At 38.5% G+C, this 20384-nt stretch overlaps 1 protein-coding gene across 1 annotated transcript in view; it reads left to right on the forward strand.

Moving 5' to 3' along the window:
- LOC308640050 (ribosome quality control complex subunit TCF25-like) overlaps positions 1-20384 on the forward strand; it is a gene marked incomplete at its 5' end in the record, with an annotated part of 101929 nt that overhangs the window by 79030 nt on the left and 2515 nt on the right. The window lies entirely within an intron of this gene.

Genomic DNA, 20384 nt, shown 5'->3' on the forward strand with positions numbered 1-20384 from the left:
GGCCCCCTTCTCCCTTCCGAAGAAGTTACCCCTTTTAAATAAACCCTGCTTTATATGCTTGCCTCAGCATGCTTCTCTAATGTTCAAACTTCAACATGTGAGGAAGCAGAACTTGTCACCAGTAACCGACGGTATCACTTCTCCTGAAGCTCCTGTCTTTACCAACGCCACGAGAAACACAAATGTTGATTTTTCCAGTTAATGGTAATCCAGATGGTCTAAAGTCACAATTTCCTCTCATGGCAATTCCCATGCCTGCCCAGGGTAGCCAAGGAAAAATAATTTTCTCTCTGCCCTTTCTAATTCTTGGTAGGACCTTTGTAACCAAAGCTACATCAACAAGAGAAATGCAAGCAGAAGCGTGTTCACCTGTATCCCTCATGTACCCAGGGGCCAAACCCAAGGATAATGAGTAAATACCCAAGAGGGGGCTTAGACTTCTGGCTTAAATATCATCTTCAAATGAAACATATACACTCATTATACGTGAGTGGTCTGAAAGTCAGTTTATGAAACCCTGGGACGAAGCTTTAACTATAACAGTTGTATTCAGTAAGCTCTTGGACCTTGTTTTTCCAGTATGAGTTTGATATCCCCATGCATCCCAAACTTCTGATTAATTTGATGCATTCACAGGTGGTCACTGCTATTAGCACAATTTATTTCTCAGTTTATGCCTATGGTTGTGCCAGACAGATGGTGGTTGTTTACTTGCATGAAGTATGGAGTCATTCCACCTCAGCACTTAAATTCAAAGTGGAGTAGCTCATGGCAAACTACTGCTGTCTAAAATGGAGTGACAAAGGTTCAGACACAGCCTGAGAACTGCAGTTCTCTTATAATCATGGAGTGACTCAGAGAGAGCACACATCTTAGGATGTGTGCCCTCCACATCTTAGGAAAGAAAAGCGAATGCTCCCAAACCAGGTGAGATCTAAGAGCTTTATCTGTGTTCTCTTTTTCTGTGAAACCTCAAAGTTTCTGTCAGTCCCTTGAAGACAGACCTTGGGCCACTGTACCCCTCTATATATTCTTCCAAGAGGGGCCACGCTGATTAGAAGCTCCTTTCCTGTCCTTCACCCCTCATTTCTTTGATGGGCAAATTGTGACACATAGCCAAGCTCTGACTGTTGGGACCACCAGCACCTGAGATTTTACTAAACCAAGGACTACAGTGGCATGATGTTAGCTTGAGATAATTTGGGCATATTCTGGCTTGGAAGAAGCCACTTTTGTCTTGATCACTATATAAGTCTCCTTCCTCTGACTCCAATCATGGGGATCCACTGCTCTTGCCACAGTCTTTGACCATGCTTCCATCAGTAAGTCCCCCAAAATTTGTACTCTATACAATCCTGGATCTTTATTTCACAGCTTGTTGCAGTCAATTCTTTCACATGGAATTTTCTTGGAGGGCCATACAACAAAAAAATCGAAGAAAAAAATCAATAAGGCACTTATATATTAGAAGAGAATTAAGAGGTACACCAACCCATCCCAATGTATGGACCTTATTTGGGTTCCAATTCAAATAAACAGATTGTAAAAATGTAATCATTTCTAAAACAGTTGGACAAATGAAGTACTAATATCATAATATTAGCAAGTACTTTCTTTTTCAGAACAAAAACATAGGAAGTAAGTCATTCTCACATTTTCTAGAGATTTTCACCATGTGGTACAACAGAATTAAAAAAAAGAAGAAGACATTCAAATTAGAAAGAAAGAAGCAATATTGTCTACATTTGAATTTAATGTGATCTCTGTGGAATCTATAAAAAAGCTATTAAAACTAATAAATAAATTTAGTAAGATTGCCAAAATCAAGAACCATATACAAAAATCAATTGTATTTTCATATGCTTGCAGTGAACAAAGAGAAGTTGGATTTAAAAAGGAGATCACTTACAATAGCATCAAAAATATGGGCTGGGGATGTGGCTCAAGCGGTAGCGCGCTCGCCTGGCATGCGTGCGGCCCGGGTTCGATCCTCAGCACCACATACAAACAAAGATGTTGAGTCTGCCAAAAACCAAAATAAATAAATATTTAAAAAAAAATATGAGCTACTTGGAATAAATCTGATAAGTGTGTAAAACCTGTGCACTAAGAATCATGAAATGGTGTAGGAAATTAAAGAAGATCCAAATAAATAAATATGTATACCATGTTCATAGATCAAAAGGCAATATCGTATTGATCTGTAGATTCAGGCAATTTCAATCAAAATCCCAGCAGCATATTTTTTTTAGAACTTGACAGAAATTCAATTTGAAATTCATATGGAAATGCAAAGGATGAAGAAGAGTTCCAACAACTTTGAAAAGCAAGAATAAAGTTGGGAGACTTACACCACCTGACTTCAAGTCTTATTGTAAGACTACAGGAATCAAGCCAGTAGACAAACAAATAGGTAAATGAAACAAAAAGAGTTTTAAGAAAAAGATCTCACCCACATAATCAATTTAAAAAAAAAAGCAAAAGTGAAGAAATTTGAGTATAGAATGAATAGATGTTCAACAAATGATGAAGAAACAATTTGGTATCTGTATAAAAAAGAATTATTTTAACCCATTTCTGTGGCATATATAAAAATTTAACTCAAATGAATCACAGACCTATAGAAATCCTTTATCTGTAAAAAAAATTTGATGAGCAAATGATAAGAACAATCCCCACCCAAAAAATAAATACAGATGATAAGTAAGCTCATAAAAAGATGATTAATGTTATTGAATTGAGGGTAATGGATATATTCACATATTGATTATACAGATGATTTCTGGGAGATATAAGCAATAATTACAAGGAAATTTAGAGAACTAAATACTATTTTTGAAGAGGAAATGTTGAAATCAATTACCTTACTTTACTTTCTGCCTTAAGGAGATAGAATAAAGAAGAGTAAATTTAACCAAAAGTGTGCATGCGGGGGTGGGGGGTCTATATCTACATATTTTAAAGTCATACAGTTTAATTTTATCTTATTCTTTACAATTATAGTTAAATGATATGGATAACCCTTTGGTTTTCATTGGTGTATTTTTACTTAAAATAAAGTACTTTTTTGTTGTTTTAACCTGCAGGGAATCATCTGTTTGCAGTACAATTTTATTCCATGAGCTGAATGAACCAGGACAACTTTATTTACATTTTTATCAATTAAGTAGCTGGTGTTTCTTGAACACCTGTAATCCATCAGAGGGGCCCAAGTGTTTTTGAAACAATGCAAAGTGTTTAAGGTCTAGCCAAACAAGGAGTGGAACCACAGTGCCCACTGGAGTTTAGGAAAAGCAAAAATTTGGCATGGTTGGAGCATGGGGGAGATGTGTCCGAAACAAGGCCTGACATGCTTAGAACTGGAGAGGCCAGGAGGCAGGGCACTTAAGGCAAACGGGGGAGACTTAGGATCTGGAATGAACTTGCTGGCCAGAAAGAGATCTCATGTTTGGGAATAATGTTTGAACTCTCCAAGTTCCTGAATGAGTTATGTTTTCCAATATTGCCAATGCATACGTACACACTCACACACACACACACACACACACACACACACAACATACCCAAACACACATAACACACAAACACAAACATGTAGAGTGAGCAAACACATTTTGAGTGATAATATATTTATTTTCAGAGACTTTGAGATGAAAGTCTCAAAGTTCAGAAGATTGAACTGTACGTGGGTAGAGATTTCTGAGAAAACACCACCCAGAGCTGATTTGTGGTGCTCTCCCCACTTCCCTCCTCTGTTCCTGGTGAGTGTTCCAGACTGAGGCTTGGGGAAAGACTGACAGACGTGAGTAAGACTGCTTAGTGGCCTCCACTGATCTTTGGATAAAGTCCAAATGGAATGCAAATCCCTGTAGGACGGTTCCCAGGCCTGAGCTCCAGGATCCTCTAATGCCCTGGTGCCTTCCTGCATTTGGCTCCAGAAACACTGACTTTCTCAGTTTTCCCTTCTTCCAACTCCTTTCCACCTTGTGTCTTTGCACATGCTGTTCCCAGACCTATGCACTCTCTCCTTTTCTTGTCCCACTTCTTTTTTTTTAAAACCTGGATAACTCCTATTTATCTTTCAACTCTTCATTTCAATCAGCCTTCCTCAAGGATGTCTTCCCTGATCCCCAAACAAGGTTGACATACCTATTAAACAGCCCAAGGACACCTTGTATTTTCCATTCTTGGCACATTATTTAAAGCCATAATTAACTCCAGCCTGTCTTCCATTAGACCCTCAAGTTCTTGAGAGACAGGGATCATGCTCCATTTACCAAGAAATCCCCAGCATCTCACTAGAGCTTGGCTCATAGTAGGTACTTACTGTTTCATTGGTGACTGAATGAAAAATTGAATGAACTTGAAATACATGGCAAACAAAAACACAAGTAGCCTTCTCATGTTAACCAAACTCTCAGAAGACATTAGCAAGACGTTTGTTTTAACCAAGATTTTATCTCCTTACCACTCAAGAATTTCTTTCAAACTTAAAAAGAAATGTTTTCATAGTCAGTGGTAAGAGACAGTATATAGGATGCTAAGTCAAATAAGCAAAGTAAACCATGGATTCTGGATTTTAGACCTTTAAAAATGGTTTTAAATTTAAACCAATCTAGTTTCTTAATGTATAAGCACACATTATAAACTGTGAGCATTGTTTGTGATTCCCCCTTATTCCAGCTTCAAGACTGGGGCGCCATCTTGCCTTTGGGGAACCTTCAACTACCCCATACTTCTCCTTGCTGGATCCATGCTTCTCTCACCCTACAAACTCTGGAGCTTCCAAGATTAAGGCAGTTTACCTGATAAACCTATAAAGTTGAAAGAAGAAATTGTGGTGAGCGCTTGTCCAGGGCTTTGAGCTCTTTCATCTCCAGGGGACAAATGGCTGCATCAAGTCAGAGAGGTCTCAGGAACAAAGTCAGCTGTAGGAGTGAATATACCTCACAATCTTGCCTTGTTCTTTTGCATTTTAGAACATTTCTTCCCTTCAAGACTCTCTTCCAGGGTCATTTTAACCGGGCTCCTGGATGAACAATTTAAGAAGCAAATCGCTGTTATTTGCTGCAGGAATCCAACTTCCTAAAAACAACCCTAGTCTTCAAAGGAAGATTGATAGAGTCACACAACGTTATTGCAAGTATTTGTTTTAAGATCCAACATTTCCCACGAGCCTCTGGCATATCATGGCCTTTCTCTTTCTTCTTCATGACAGTCGGGGACAACCCTTCCTCTAGTTCTCAAGAACAACAGTAATCTGGGCAGTATCTCTCATCTCCATGAGATTCTTTCTGGGTCTCTGAAGAGGTATGCATTTGAGTGTGCTCAGCAAGACACCGATCCCAGAGACACAGCACTGAATCATCTTAAATGAATGCTCCACACAGAACTTTATTTTAGACAGTCATTTTAAAGGACTAGGTTTTCATCATCCTAATAATAACTAACAAATTATTCTTCTTATCATTATTCAGGGCTTGGGTGTATGCTATTATGGAAGATGGTACTTTGTACTTAATAGGTAAGAACATTTGATAGGTTCATTAATCAAAATCCTGCTTACCCTTCTGTATGAAGGACAATCATTTGTTTTATCCTTAATACTGTGCTTTCACGGAAGAATAGTGAGATGCTAAAAATACTATTGATATTCTTTTTGGTTTTATCTTATATTTTTAATCTACCTTATAAATAATATAGTAAATTACTTAACAATGAAGGACATTGGAAAGATACGTTAAAGAAGCACCCAATTTCTGTAGAATCCAGGTTTTTAACCCTTCCAGATGTGGGTAACCACATTAATTAGTTTATTTTCTAGCCTTTCAGATGCTCTTTGTACTTAAGATTTTTGTTCATATTGCACCTGTTTGAATTTCACAGGACAGATGGTCTTAGCCCAGGCTTTATGAACTAACCTCTGTAGTCAAAGCATGGGGGCTTAAGTTACAACAAGGGAACAATTATCTTTTGTAAGGGAAGTGCTGTAATGACTGTACTTTGGTAGGATTTATTCATTTCCTCTCTGATTTTGAATCGGTTGGTATTCAGCTCCTAGCTCCAAAGCAGATATCCACATCAATACAGAAAGAGAAACATGTAGCCTGTTTTTATTGGTATATAGTTTGTCACTTGAGAGCATAATGAAAAGCAGTCAAACACAGTGGCAGTGTTACATGCTCTGCAGACATTCAATAAAGATGAAATGACTGTACTAGGAATCAGATATGCTTGAATAAACATGGGTAAGTATGTATATTTTTGGCTTTAGGTGAAATTTGATGCGGTGTTGTCATGTATATTTATAGAAGTGGCAGGAACATAAATGACAATAACGTCTTTTCAAAATGATGCAGTGGGAATCAAATAAATAAATAAATATACACTTCCAGGTGTCTCTCCAGAAACATGTGACACAATTGTCAAGATCAAGTCTGTGTATTTTCCCCACACTTGGGTGTCATGCAATTTCACGACTCTTCAATTCTCTGTCAATTATTTCCATATTTTCTCTGAAATCAATCTCTTTCCCTCCAGTAATGTCTAGGCCTAAAAGTGTGCACAAATCCATCTTTCTTAAAATAGAACAAGACTCTGACCTCTCTTAACCTACCCATCGGGTTGCTCTCTTCCCTCCCTTCCTCCTTGAGTTCTTGGCAAAGTTCTCCAGAGGCCATTGACCTTGTTTGTGAAAACCCCATTCATTCCTTGCCCCTCGCCATCTGGTTTTGGTTTTTTTCTCTCTGTAGAATTGACTCTCTAAGGAGTGTTCATAGAAGTATTGCCACTCCAGGAGTTTCCTTTGACATTGTCAGCTGACTTCCTTGTTTTGCAGAACACTCCTTGCATCTGACACCCATCACTCTACTGTGCATACCATTTCTTTGAGTCTCTTTCAGTGGATTTCTCTGCACCTTCTCCCTTCATGACTTAGTTATCTGCAGAGCTTCTTTTTGCTCTGTGTTTCTCTCTCATTGCTATCTCTTCCTTGGGCTGGCCAGTGACCTCTCTCCTACACTCCTGATGGTCATCTGCATGTGGATGTCCCTCTACCCCATCATGGTCACCTTGTTGAAACTAAGCCCAACATCCTTGATAAAGCTGAATTTCTTCCAGCATTTTCTAGTTTTATTTATGCAGAATTATCTTGTCATTCAGGCTTGAATGTGCCCCTCTCCTCTGTCCCTTCTTCCTCTTACTAACCTTGCTTAATCACTCTTTGCTTCTTGTCTGAATTTTCTCTCCCCAAATTATTTTCCCTTCTTCCTGAAATGTGGTAGCATTGACTATTCTCTCCGTCTTAACCTTGTTTTAATTCCAAACCATTTCTCTATAATCCTTCCAGAGAAATCTTCCTGAACAAAACTTTTTGAATTTTTTTAAAAGGTTTCCCCAATGTCCAAGCTTCTGCAGGGCTTTGACTTTCATTCACTGAGCACACATTTCCTGAGCCCCTGTTATTCGGCAGACATCCTATGAGGCATTGGACACGGATACAGCATGTAGCTTCACAGTCTAGCAGGAAAGACAATGGAAAGAAGGTGTGAGCAACGTGAGGGAGAAATAGGAGTGCGGCATGCACACATAAGAGGGGTCAGAGAGATTGCCTGTGGGAAACGACCTCTGCAGGATGGGCAAACAACATGGTCCATTCAGATACAGAAGAAAGGGGTAAGTGAGTTTCTTGATAGAGGCAATGGCATGGCTTTGGAAGGCCTGATGGGATTTGGCCTCATCCTACTTCTTGAGCTGAATCTTTCCCTGGGCTCTTTAAGTCCCTCCAACCAAACCAGACTTGCCCGTTGTTGATTGTTTCCCTTTTCCTGTATCTGTGGGCATTTGCCCCCCACCATAACAGAATACATTCTGCTGTCTGTCTGTCCACATCTGCCCGTCCTCTGAGACTCAGTTCAACCACCTCCAACCATGAAACGTTCCCAGTTCCTGTGCTTGGATAGTACTTGGTCCGTTTCTTACAGCACACATGCCTCGTATTATATCAATATCCCGTGGCTTTCGTATTCTTTTTTTAGTCTTTATATGTCCCCCAAGGACAGTGACAATCTCTTTCATCTTGTTCATCTCTAGATCTTAGAAAGCACTGCAAAAGACACCCCACCCCAGGGTGAGAAGTGCCAGGTTTTTCACGCACGGAAGCCACAGAGAGTTCCAGGGGGAGGTCGGCATCTTTCAAGAAGAGGGAAGGGCAGCCGGAAACCCAAGACTGGATCCGACTGGGGAGCAGAGAAAGGACAGAGAGGGGAGAAAGCAGAGCCTCACCGCACCCACGCCTCCCTTAACCTGCACAGCGTCTTAAGTGCAGGAGGATGCTCACCCTTATTTTACAGATAAAGAAGCTGGTCTACTGTCATGCAAGCACTCGGTGGAGGAGCCTGCCTTTCAGTCTATCGGCCTCTCTGAAGATTCCACATTCTGAGCTCTCTCTCTATGTAAAGGGCTAAGGACACTTTAAAGATCCTCCCTGTCCAGGATCCTGCCATGACCTTTGCATATCCTGAATGGAACATGTAAAGAATGCAGACTCCCCTGTGGGACTGGCTCACTCACAGGAACTCCAAGTTGTCCACACTCCCTCCCTTTGGGGGTCTGGCCAGTCCTTGGGGGGGATGAAGTGTCCTTGAGGGGATCACTAGGTTGCACAGGTTGTTAGAAGGAGCTTTCTTTGTTCTGACTTGTATTTAAAGAGCCCCATGGGAATAAGACTTTGGAGTCTCACCTGTGGAGGGGACGCTCTGCTCGGGGTTTCCCAGCTACGTGGCTTCAAGGGTTGGTGTCTCCCCAATATAGTAACGTATTTTCTTTTCTTTGTCACCTTTCACTTTTGCTTTCATATTATAACTAAAATAAATAATATCTTACATAAAGAGAGTGTCTTTATTGTCTATCGGATCAGACCAGCCAAATTTAGCAGCTGCACACATCGGTAAGGCTTTAATGTTCCCAGCTGCCTGCCTCGCCTTGGGGGGCCAGAATACCACGGGGCATCTGAAAGGTGCCGCAGTCTGGCTGGGCACAATTCAGGAGCCACTTGTCAAAAGAAATGAACTTTATTTTTAGAACTACAAACACCAAACAAAACAGCTCCTCAGGAAAAAACCCTCAGAGCCCAACTGCCACCACCGGCTTCCCACAAGCCTCTCACCCCCACACAAACCTCACCACCTCCCACAATCCTCCTGCTCTTGAGTCTGATTGGCTGGGTTGCATGGGCAGAGCCAAGGAAGTCCCCCAATGAGCAGCTCCGTGGTCTGAAAGGGCAGGGAAACAGCCCAATGAACATCACCGAAGAGGAGCCAATCAGCTAGATGTTGCTGGGCCGCTGTGAGCCAATCATCAGCCGGCAGCTGGAAGTTTGCTGGGGCCCCTTTGGCTGTGGCTCTCAACAGAAAGGAACCAGGAAAGACACAGAAGAAATTTCAGAGCACACTGAGGCCAGAAGATGCTCTCTGGAGCCTCATGTCTCAGAATGCCAGAGGGGAGAGGGGGGACAGGGATGCTGTCAGTGCTTCCTATAACCACTAGGGTGAGGTAAGAGAGGGCTTGAAGGTGAAGACTCACCCTCAAGACCAGTCGTGCTTAACCTATGGAGGAACTAGATGCCTTTTAGAAGTTGGATAGATACTTTTAGCATCAAATTGATTTGGCCACTAAACCAAATGCTTCATGCTGTTTCTTCCTGGAATCTGGACACCACTTGCACTAGCAGATTAGCCAAGGAGGAAGCATGTTTTAAAAACTGATTGAGTCTAGCTTTTGTTAACTATAACTAAGGTATTGCTATGCTATTATATACCCATAACATTAGTGAATGATAATAGTACAAAATAAAATACTGTACCTAATATGTTTAATAAGATAAAGCTGAAAAAAGACTTTGATAGAGGACTAGGCAGAAGAAATCAACGTTTCTCAAAATGGGCTGGTGGTGTGGGTATATTAGAATCTCTTGGGAGACACGTTCAAGTTCAGTAGTGCTTGTCTTCTCTGTCCATCCCTGCCAAGGTTATAAAATGTCCAAGCATGCATGGCTATGTTTGGTGAGAATTGGAGATGAAGTGTCCCCTAGGGGGTGATGACATCTTGGCAATGACTTCAGACATGCAGAGCTGGCTGGGTTGGTGGAAGGGGTGCCCCAAGGGGCCACCATGGAGGAGAGCAGAGGAGGATGAGGGAGGGTTTTCAGAAGGCTGTGGAGTTGAATCTTAGAGGACATGTAGGATTTCCTCAGCCAAGTGTGGGCCTGTGGAAGTACCCTTCATAGATGACTTTATCCTCCTTTTGCCCAGTTGGTTGCCACTTATTAAATCCAGAACACTGTTACTCAAAAAAGAATTTTCCTGGCTGTGCTAGAGGCCAAGTTGTTTTCCAGCATTCTATTATTATACCAGGTGGCTCACTGCTATTAATTCATGACTAATTCCGACAGTAATAATCACTAGGGCTTCTTCATCAAATAAGCAGGGCTTTTTGCTCAGGGATTTAACTGCATTATCTCAAATCCTGGAAACAATTATACAAGGCAATGAGGAATATAGCTCTTTAAATGCCTTAATGCCCCCAGATAACTGGCAGCCTTAGGACTCTGTTCCCTCTGTATTTTTGGCCTTGGCTTGTTGACGTTCTGTCCACCTGCTCTTGTTCACTGTAGCAATAAACAGCATCAAAGCTAGGTTGATGTCATCCATCTTTGACATATGTCCTGTATACAGAAGTCAGAGAGAAACAACATGGGCCATTTTCCACACTCACAAGCATTATTTGAGCTTCTAGATTGGTGCTAGATTGGATGCTAACGGGAATGCACAGTGAATCTGGCACAGTGCTGACCTCTGACCTCCAGGGCTCTCAAGGCATGAGGTCGAGATACACAAGTCAGCACAATGTAGGTCAGATCATGATAAATGTGAACAGAAATAATTTAAGGGCAGAGATTCTAATTGCTGTTTATTTTGTGTCTTTGAATATGTTTAAATGCCATTGAAATTGAGATCAAGTCACCGTTAACCTTCAAGAATTATAAAAGCATATTTTGTCTGATATTTCACAGGAAAAAGAATTTTTAGCAAACTATTTCTTAAAATGGAGACCAGAGAGAGAACCAAATTCTGCTTTCTGTTAAGATGCTGAGAGAAGATTTAGAAGTCCAAGTTCCTCAGAAGACGGGGAAAAGTGAATGGCAGGAAAATGGCAGGCCCCAACCAACTCAACATTCAAAGTGCTGCCTGTGGTCTACCTTGCTCTAGGACTCTTTTCATTCCTGGCCTGGGTTCTAAATCTATCTGAGCTGTGGGCATTGGCATCCATTAGGTCTTGACAGCCAGCTGGGACCCCTCTACCCCTGTCTCTCCTGAGTGCTGAGAAAGTTCATCTGGGCTGACTCCACTTATTCAAGAAGTTCAGAAGTAATCTTCTGTTGCTCCGTGTCTACAAATCCCTAGAAGATCAGGGAGCACTAGTGTTTTGGTCTCAGTGTTCTCAAGTATCCTCCACAGAGGGCCAGCCAGCCTCTCCGGCCTCCTTCAGCTGAGGCTCTTTGGAATGCAAGTAATGTCTTCCCAAGGAGTCTAGACCTAATCCTAACCTAACCCTAACCCTAGCCCTAACCCTCACCCTAGCCCTAACCCTCACTTCAACAGAAGCACCCTCACTGGTGGAGACCTTATAGTCCTTCCCAAGGCTAAACTCATATCACACATAAAACTAGAGTTATCCTAAGACAGGGGGAATACTTAACATTAATCTGGGTCTTCACAAATTTCTGAAGCCCTCTACCTTTAAGAAGTCCAAGATTGGGCAGCTGCATGTGCTGCTTCCCAGAGTGGGCAAAAATACCCATGAAAGGTGTGGTCTTGCTTTATGATAATCCGTTTTCAAAAAAAGAAAAAAAACCCACAAAACTCACTCCCAGAAGAAAGGGATTAATTCCTATTAATGTAATCATCTCTTAAAGGCCTAATCAGCTCTCAGCCTATTCACTACAGAAAACTTCAACCTGAGTTTCAGAAGGGACAAACCATATTCAAATCAGCACCTGCTCACAGCTGTCCAATCCATTCCTTCTCTCAACCTACCATGTGGCCCACACCACCTATTGTATCCTAACCTGATCCTAGGAGCCAACTAGAATTGCCTTTGTGGATTAAAGAAATTCTCATAGCCTGGACCTACACCAGGATTTCATCACCATTTGCAGCAGTAGCTCCTGGAGGTTGGGCAACGCAGGTTAATGTCTGTGATGTGTTAGACCAGGGATTTAGATCAGGATTGCTTAGGCTTGCATATGAAAAGCGTGCTCATAGGTATATTGTTTCCCATCCTTAGGAATTAGCTAAGGCTGCCATTTGTGGAGTCTGTGAGGCCCCAAGATGTGAAATCATTATAAAATATAAAAACCAAAAACATGATTAATACAGGTTAAAACTCTGACTCCAAGAGTAAAACATAAAACTCTGTCTGGAAGCTGGTCAGCACAGCTCACCTACCCAACAGTAGCAACGAGTGAAGTTGGGGGCCTGTATCAGTCCCCACATCTTGGGGCCTCCGGAAATGCAGGCATGACTTGAATGGGCCATTACTCTGTGTCTTCTAGAGTCCAAGAGATCATGGAGATAGGTAGGCTAATCAGGAGGAAAGAGAGACCTAATCGTAGTCTTAAACGATTGTTCAAGGCTACACAGTCAGTGAAGTAGTTGGGCAGGGAACCTAGGCTTCTGAATTTGCTACCTGTGTATTCTTCCCTATTTCTCATAAGAGGTAGGTCATACTTGTGAAAAATGGGTCCCAGAGGAGCCAAATAACTAGCCCAAACTTAGGAATAATAATGGATACAGTTGGATTTTAGAATACATGTCTCTTTAAAAAGTGTCCAATTGAATACATTATCTCTTACACTCAGTGATTTCTTTAAAAAAATTTCTTTTTGCTTATATTTTTTGAGAATCTGCTGAATGCCATGGGCCATCTCTCAGAAAAGAAAGCTAGCTGCTAATAGTTACATATATTTTAACATTCTGAAAAAGATGATGGGGGGGCAGTTTGCAGACCCTAGATTAGGACCAATGTTGTGTAGCAAATATTTAACCATTTGCTCTCTGTGTTAGTTAACATTTTTGCTGCTGAAACTAGAAGACCTGATTTTAAAAAAAACTGCAATAGAGGAAAAGTTTATTTGGGGGCTCACAGTTTCAGAGATCTCAGTTCATGGACAATAGGCTCCATTCCTTGGGGATCAAGGTGAGGCAGAACATGGTGGAAGAGTGTGGTGAAGGGAAGCAGGTTACATTATAATCAGGAAGCAGAGAGAAACTCCACCTGCCAGATACAAAATATATACACCAAAGGCATGACTCCCAGGAACCCACTTCCTCCAGCTACACCCTATCCATCTTCCATTACCACTCAGTTAATCCCATTAGGAGATTAATTCACAGATTGGATTAAAACTCTTATAACACAATCATTTGTCCTCTAAACCTTGCATTGTCTCACATTTGAGATTTTAGGGGACACCTCACATCCAAACCATAACACTCTCCTAGTACAATTCTGCTATGAATAAATATTAGTTGATATTTTCACTAACTCAGACAAGCAAAATGAAGTGAAGTAATGAACTTGTAGTTCAGAACTTCACTTCTTTCTCAAGTGACATGAGTAACTTTCTGGCCAAATTTATCACAAGTTTGGAAGGCTACTACTCAATTTTTGTGCTATTTACAGTGAATGGCAATTGTCACAATTTACTTTAGTCTTCATTATCAACATTTCTCTATCATATTCTTACGTCTGGATAATCCACAAACAGTAAATCAATCACTGATTTGTGGTGTTTACTAATTTCTGTAGTATTAATATTTCCACCTGGGCAATTTCAAGCTACCAACATGCAGTAGCATACCATTATACTTAATTTGTATACAATGACATAACCCTAAATGCATGGATAATAATAAACTATGGTAATTAGTAATTGAGAAGGTCTATGTATTTTTTACCTTTGTTTTTATTATGATGCATTTAATTTTAAGTTATTTAATTTATTTTGAAATAATGGTTGCATTTAACAACTGGCTTACAAAATTCCTGAAGATTTTAACAGTGGGTGCCTTTGAGCCAGGTATCAGCTATCTCCAAGACAGCCTCTTTCCCTAGTCTCTTAAAGCCTCTTAATTTAAGACACTATCCTCCACTCTACTGACCTCTGTTCGATTTTCATGAGATCCCCAAGTCCACCTTTCTTACCTGTTTTCTTCTCTAGCTGCAATATATGAGATAAAACATATGACTTCCTGAGTCCAGCTTATTTCACTTAACATTGTCAAGTTCCACCCATCTTATTGCAAATGACATAATTTCTTTCCTCTTTATGGAAGAATAAAACTCCATTGTGTGTATATACCAAATTTTCTTTATCTATTCATACATTAAAAGACCCTAGGCTGGTTCCACAGTTTGGCTATTGTGATTTGTGCTGCTGTAAACATGGGTAGGTGTGTGTTGTATGATGACTTTAATTCTTTAGGATAGATACCAAGGAGTGGTATAGATGGGTCATATGGTGGTTGATTTCTATAGTGGTTGTACTAATTTACAACCACCAACAGTGTAAAAATGTTCTTTTTCTCCATGTTCTCTCCAGAATTTATTATTATACTTATTCTTGATGTTTGTTATTCTGACTGGAGTAAGATGAAATCTCAGTGTAATTTTGATTTGTATTTCCTTGATTGATAAAGATATGTTGAATCTTTTTTTCATATATTTGTTGACCATTGGATTTTTTCTTTTGAGAAGTGTACCTATAATTCATGTGTTCATTGTTAATTGGGTTATTTGTCTACTTTTGGTGTTAAGATTTTTGAGTTTTTTTATATAGTCTGGATATTAATACTCTGTCAGAGAGTAGCTAATAAAGATTTTTCTCCCATTCTGTAGGTTCTCTCTTCACATTCTTAATCATTTCCTTTGCTGTGCAGAATATCTTTAATTGGATGCCATCCCATTTCTTAATTCTTGGTATTATTTCCTAAGCTTTATGGGTCCTATTGAGAAAGCATTGCACCTCTATGTTGAAGTGTTGACCCTACATTTTCTTTTAGTAGTTTCACAGTTTCTGGTCTAATTCCTACATCTTTGATCCATTTTGAGTTGACTTTTGGACAGGGTGAAAGATAAGGATGTAGTCTCATTCTTCTACATGAGGATGGGTTTTTCCAGCACTGATTTAAAAGGCTGTCTTTTCTCCAAGATATGTTTTTGGCACCTTTGTCAAGGATCAGGTAACTGGGTATATTGGGTATCTGGGTGCATTTGTCTCTATGTTTTTTATTCTGTTCAACTGGTATATGTGCCTGTTTTTATTCCAGTATCATGCAGTTTTTGTTACTATAGTTCTGTGGTATAATTTAAAGTCAGGTATTATGATGTCTCCAGCATTGCTTTTCTGGCTTAAAATTGCTTTGGATATTCTGGGGTTTTATTCATCCAAATAAATTTTAGGACTGGTCTTTTCTAGTTCTGTGAAGAATGTCTTTGTTATTTTAATGGGCATTGCACTGAGTCTGTATATTGCTTTAGGCAATATGGTCATTTTCCCAGTATAAATCCTGCCTATACTGAACATGGAAGGTCTTCCCATCATCTTATGTTTTCCTCATTTTTTCACTGTTCTATAGTTTTCATTGTAAGGTCTTTTGCCTCCTTGGTTACATTTAACCCTAAGGTTTTGTTTGGTTTGGTTTGGTTTGCCTTGGTTAGGCTATTGTGAATGGGATTATTTTCCTGATTTCTTTCTCAGCAGACTCACTATTGCTGTATAGGAAAGCAGTTGATTTTTAAATGTTGATTTTGTAACCTGATAAATTGGCTGAATTTGTTCATTATCCCTAGCAGTATTCTGGTAGAGCTTTTTGGATTTTCTAAGTTTAGGATCATATCATCTGCAAACAGTGATAATTTGACTTATTCCTTTCCTATTTTTATCCCTTACATTTCTTTCTCTTGCCTAATTATCTGGTTAAAATTCTTAGTAGTGTGTTTAATAGGAGTCATAGAGTGGACAACTTGTCTTGTTACAAATTTTAAAGAAAATGCTTTTAGCTTTCCCCCATTCACTGTGACATCGGCTCTGGCTTTGTCATATATGACCTTTACGTTGTTGAGGTAAGTTCCTTTTATCCCTGGTTTCTTGAGCTTTGTTATCATGAATGGATGCTGAATTTTGTTGAAGGCTTTTTCTGAATCTATTAAGATGTCTATGTGATTTTTGTCCTTATTTCTATTTAATTTACATATGCTAAACTATCCTTGCAACCATAATAAAAACAACTTGGTCATGATGTTGTTGAATACAGTTTGCTAATATCCATTAAGGATTTTTTGCATCTAAATTCATCAGGATACTCTTCTGCAGTTTTGTTTCTTTTATGTGTTACCAGATTTTGTTATCAGGGTGATACTGACTTCATAGAATGAATTTAGAAGGCTTCTATCTCTTTTTATTTCATGAAATAATTTAAGGAGCATTGGCATTAGTTCTTCTTTAAATGTCTGCTAAAATTCAGCTAAGAATTCATCTATTCCTAGGCTTTTCTTTGTTGGAAGGCTTTTTATTACTGTTTCTAGCTCATTGCAAGTTTTTGGTCTGTTTAGGTTTTCCAAGTCCTCTTGATTCAATTTTGGCAAGCCATATGTCTGGAAATGTGTCTATTGCTTGTAGATATTTCAATTTATTGGAGTATAAGCTTTCAAAATTGTCCTAATGAGTCTCTGGATTTCTGAATGACTGTGGTGATTTCTTCTTTTTCAACTCTATTTTTATTAATTTGGGCCTTCTCTCTTTGTATTTTGGTTTATTTATTTATTCAATTTTTTTTTAAAGAGAGAGAGAATTTTTTTAATATTTATTTTTTAGTTTTTGGTGGACACAACATCTTTTTTTTTTTTTTAATGTGGTGCTGAGGATCGAACCCGGGCCACACACATGCCAGGCAAACGCGCTACCGCTTTAGCCACATCCCCAGCCTTATTTTGGTTAATTTAGCTAAAGGATTTTCAATTTTGCTTATCTTTAAAAAAAACCAACTTTTTATTTCATTGTTCCTTTTTTTTGCTATTATTCTCTATTTCATTGATCTTGGTTCTGATCTTAATTATTTCCTTCCTTCTATTGGTTTTTGAAGTGATTTATTCTTGTTTTTCAAGGGCCTTGAGAGGCATCATTAGGTTGTTATTTAGGACCTTACTGATTTTGTTATGTAGGCACTCATAGCTATGAATTTTCCTCTTAAAACCATTTTTATAGTGTCCCAGAGATTCTGGTATGTTGTATCACTGTTCTTGTTTGGATCTAAGAATTTTTAAATTTCTCCCCTGATTTCTTCTATCATCCGAATTGCATTCTTTGATCTCCACATGTTTATATAGTTTCTGTAGTTTTTTAAACGTTGATTTCTAATTTAATTCCACAATGATCAGATAAGATGTAAGGAATTATATAGATATTTTTGTATTTGCGTAGGGTGGCTTTGTGGCCTAGACTATGGCCTATTGTGGAGAGGGTACCACAAGCACTTGAAAATAAAGTGAATTTTTGCTGATATTGGATGAAATATTCTACAGATACTTATTAAGTCCATTTGATTTATAATTTTTAAGTTTGAAAAGTCTTCACTGAGGTTATGTCTGGATGACCTATCTATTGGTGAGAAACCTGTGTTGAAATCACCTAGATATAGGTCAGAACTTCACTTGTTTTTGAATGTTATGTGTACTGGGTTCTATCTGAATCTTTAAGTTGAGTAGTGTATGTTTTATGGAATTAGTTACACCAACCATTGAGAAAAGCCTCTTGCTTTTCCTGTTCAGGGAGATACTGCTTTGGGAGTAATGCCCCGTGTTCTCCTTAGTTGCTTTAAGTAATTTACCTTTTTAAAAATTCTTTTATCTCCTGATTGTGTTTTATTAGCTTTGCACTCACCAAGGACTGAACCCATTGCATTTAGTTATGAAAATATTATTGTTTTCTCCATTGAATGATTGGAAACTTTGCTAAAATTAATTGATCATAACACATGGGTTTATTTGTGGATTCTAAATTCTTGCATTGATCTATATTTCTATCCATGGTGTCAACACCACACTATCTGAATTATCATTGCCTTGTAATGAGTTTCAAAGTCAGGGAATTTGAGTCCTTCTATTTTGTTATTTTTTTCAAGATAGTTTAGGCTATTCTGGGACCCTTATGATTCTATATGAATTTTAGAACCAGGTTGTCAACTTCTACAGAGAAGACATTTGGGATTCTGATGGGAATTTTATTAAATCTATATATCAATTTGAGGAATTTTGCCATTTTAATACTGTTTAATTTTCCAACTTATAAACATTATTTTTTCATTTATCTAATAATTAGATACCATTTAATTTATTTCAACAAATGTTCTTTAGTTTTCAGTGTATAAGTTTGTATGTGTGGGGGGGGAGGGTGTTGTTTGTAGTGGGGATTGGACCATGGGGCATTCTACTGCAGATCTATATTCCCAGTCCTTTTTATTTTATTTTGTGACAGGGTCTCACTAAGTTTCCAGGAATGTCTCAGACTTTTGAATAGCGGGGATTATAGGCATGCACCATCATATCCAACTAGCTTTGCATTTTTTTCCAAATTTATTCCTAAATTGTTTTGTTTTATTTATGATCATAAATGGTATGTCTGCCATTTCATATTCATATTGCTTATGACAAGTATATAGAGATCTGATTTTGTATCTTGTAACCTTGCTGTGAACATTAGAAGAATTCTTTACCAAATCCGAAGTCATGTAGATGTGTACTAGTTGTTTTATAGTTTCAGTATTTCAAGTTAATTTTTGTATAAGATGCAAGGTAAGGGTCCAAATTAATTCTTTGGCATGTAGTCCTCCAATTGTTCCAGCTTCGTGAGTTGAAAGGACAATTATTTTAGATAGTAGCTTTTTAATGGATCCCTTAACATTTCCTATATATGTCATTTAAGAATAGAGATATATTGGCTTCTTTCTCCATTCTGGGTGACTTTTACATCTTCTTCCAGTTCAGTTGCCTTGGATAGAACCTCTAATATAGTGTGACCCCAACTTTTTTTAATTATTAATTTATTTTATAGTAGAATGCATTTTGACATATTCTACTCAACTTCTCACTCCACTGGCTGTACAAGGTGCAGAGTCACTCCAGTAGTGTAATCATACGTGTATATAGGGTAATAATGTCTGTCTCATCCTACCCTCCTTCCCATCCCCACTCCCTCCCCCCTCCCCTCACTTGCTTCTACACAAACCGAAGTTCCTTCATTCTTCCCTACCCCACTCCTGCCCCACTATGGATTAGCATCCACTTATCATAATCCCAATTTTAAGGGGAAAGCACCCAGTCTTTCACAATTAAGCATCATTTTAGCTGTGGAGTTTGCAGAGGTGCCTCTTATGAGGTTGAAGATACATCCTTCTATTCCTATTTTTCTGAAAGTTTTTTATTGTTGTTGTTGTTTTCAGTTTTTTGAGGGGGATGAAGAGGATCTTGGCATGTTGTTCAGGCTGGTCTTGAAGGAAGCTTAAGCTTCCTCCCGTTTCAGCTTCCCCAGCAGCATGGACTACAAACATCCACTACCACACACAGCAGAAATTTTTTTTTAAATCGTGTATGGATATGGGATTTTGAAAAAGGCTTTTTCATACTCAATTTGTTTCTGTTTATAAAGCAATCCTAAATGAAAAACATATGCTGCTCACAAAGTTACTATTATAAACAAAATTGTCAAGAGGGATAATGTAATAATATCCTTTTACAGATAAGTATCTTCAAGTTAAATCCAAGGGGCAAAAATTATTGGCATCCAACTTACCACCCAGAGGTTATATGAACTCAAACACTCCTAAAATAATATCCCTTTTACACATTAAGGAAGCAGACTAAAATAATAATAATAATAATAATAATAATAAATTTTTAAAAATGTAAATCATAAAACACCACAGTAAAAATATTTAATTATTTTTCTGTCTTACATTCTTTCATAGCATCTTTATTAAGATCCTGAAAAAAAAGTTTGGAGAAGTTAAATAGATTTTAAATGTATACATTTAATCTGATGTTTATTTCCTTTAGATTTCTGTTTTTCTGGAACTAGACAAAATAGTTCAAAAGTACTCATGGGAAAATAAGCAAGCAAGAATTCCCAGGAATATGAAAAGCAACAAGGGGAAACTAGTTTTAAAAGATATTAACACTTTTATAAACCCAATAATGTGATACTGGTATATGAAGAAAAAGACTAATAGAATACACACCCCAGAGACACCCCAATACCTCCAAAAGTT

The sequence above is a fragment of the Spermophilus citellus genome, assembly GCF_964194105.1.
Source record: "Spermophilus citellus genome assembly, contig: SCAFFOLD_264, whole genome shotgun sequence".
Classification (NCBI taxonomy): Eukaryota; Metazoa; Chordata; class Mammalia; order Rodentia; family Sciuridae; genus Spermophilus; species Spermophilus citellus.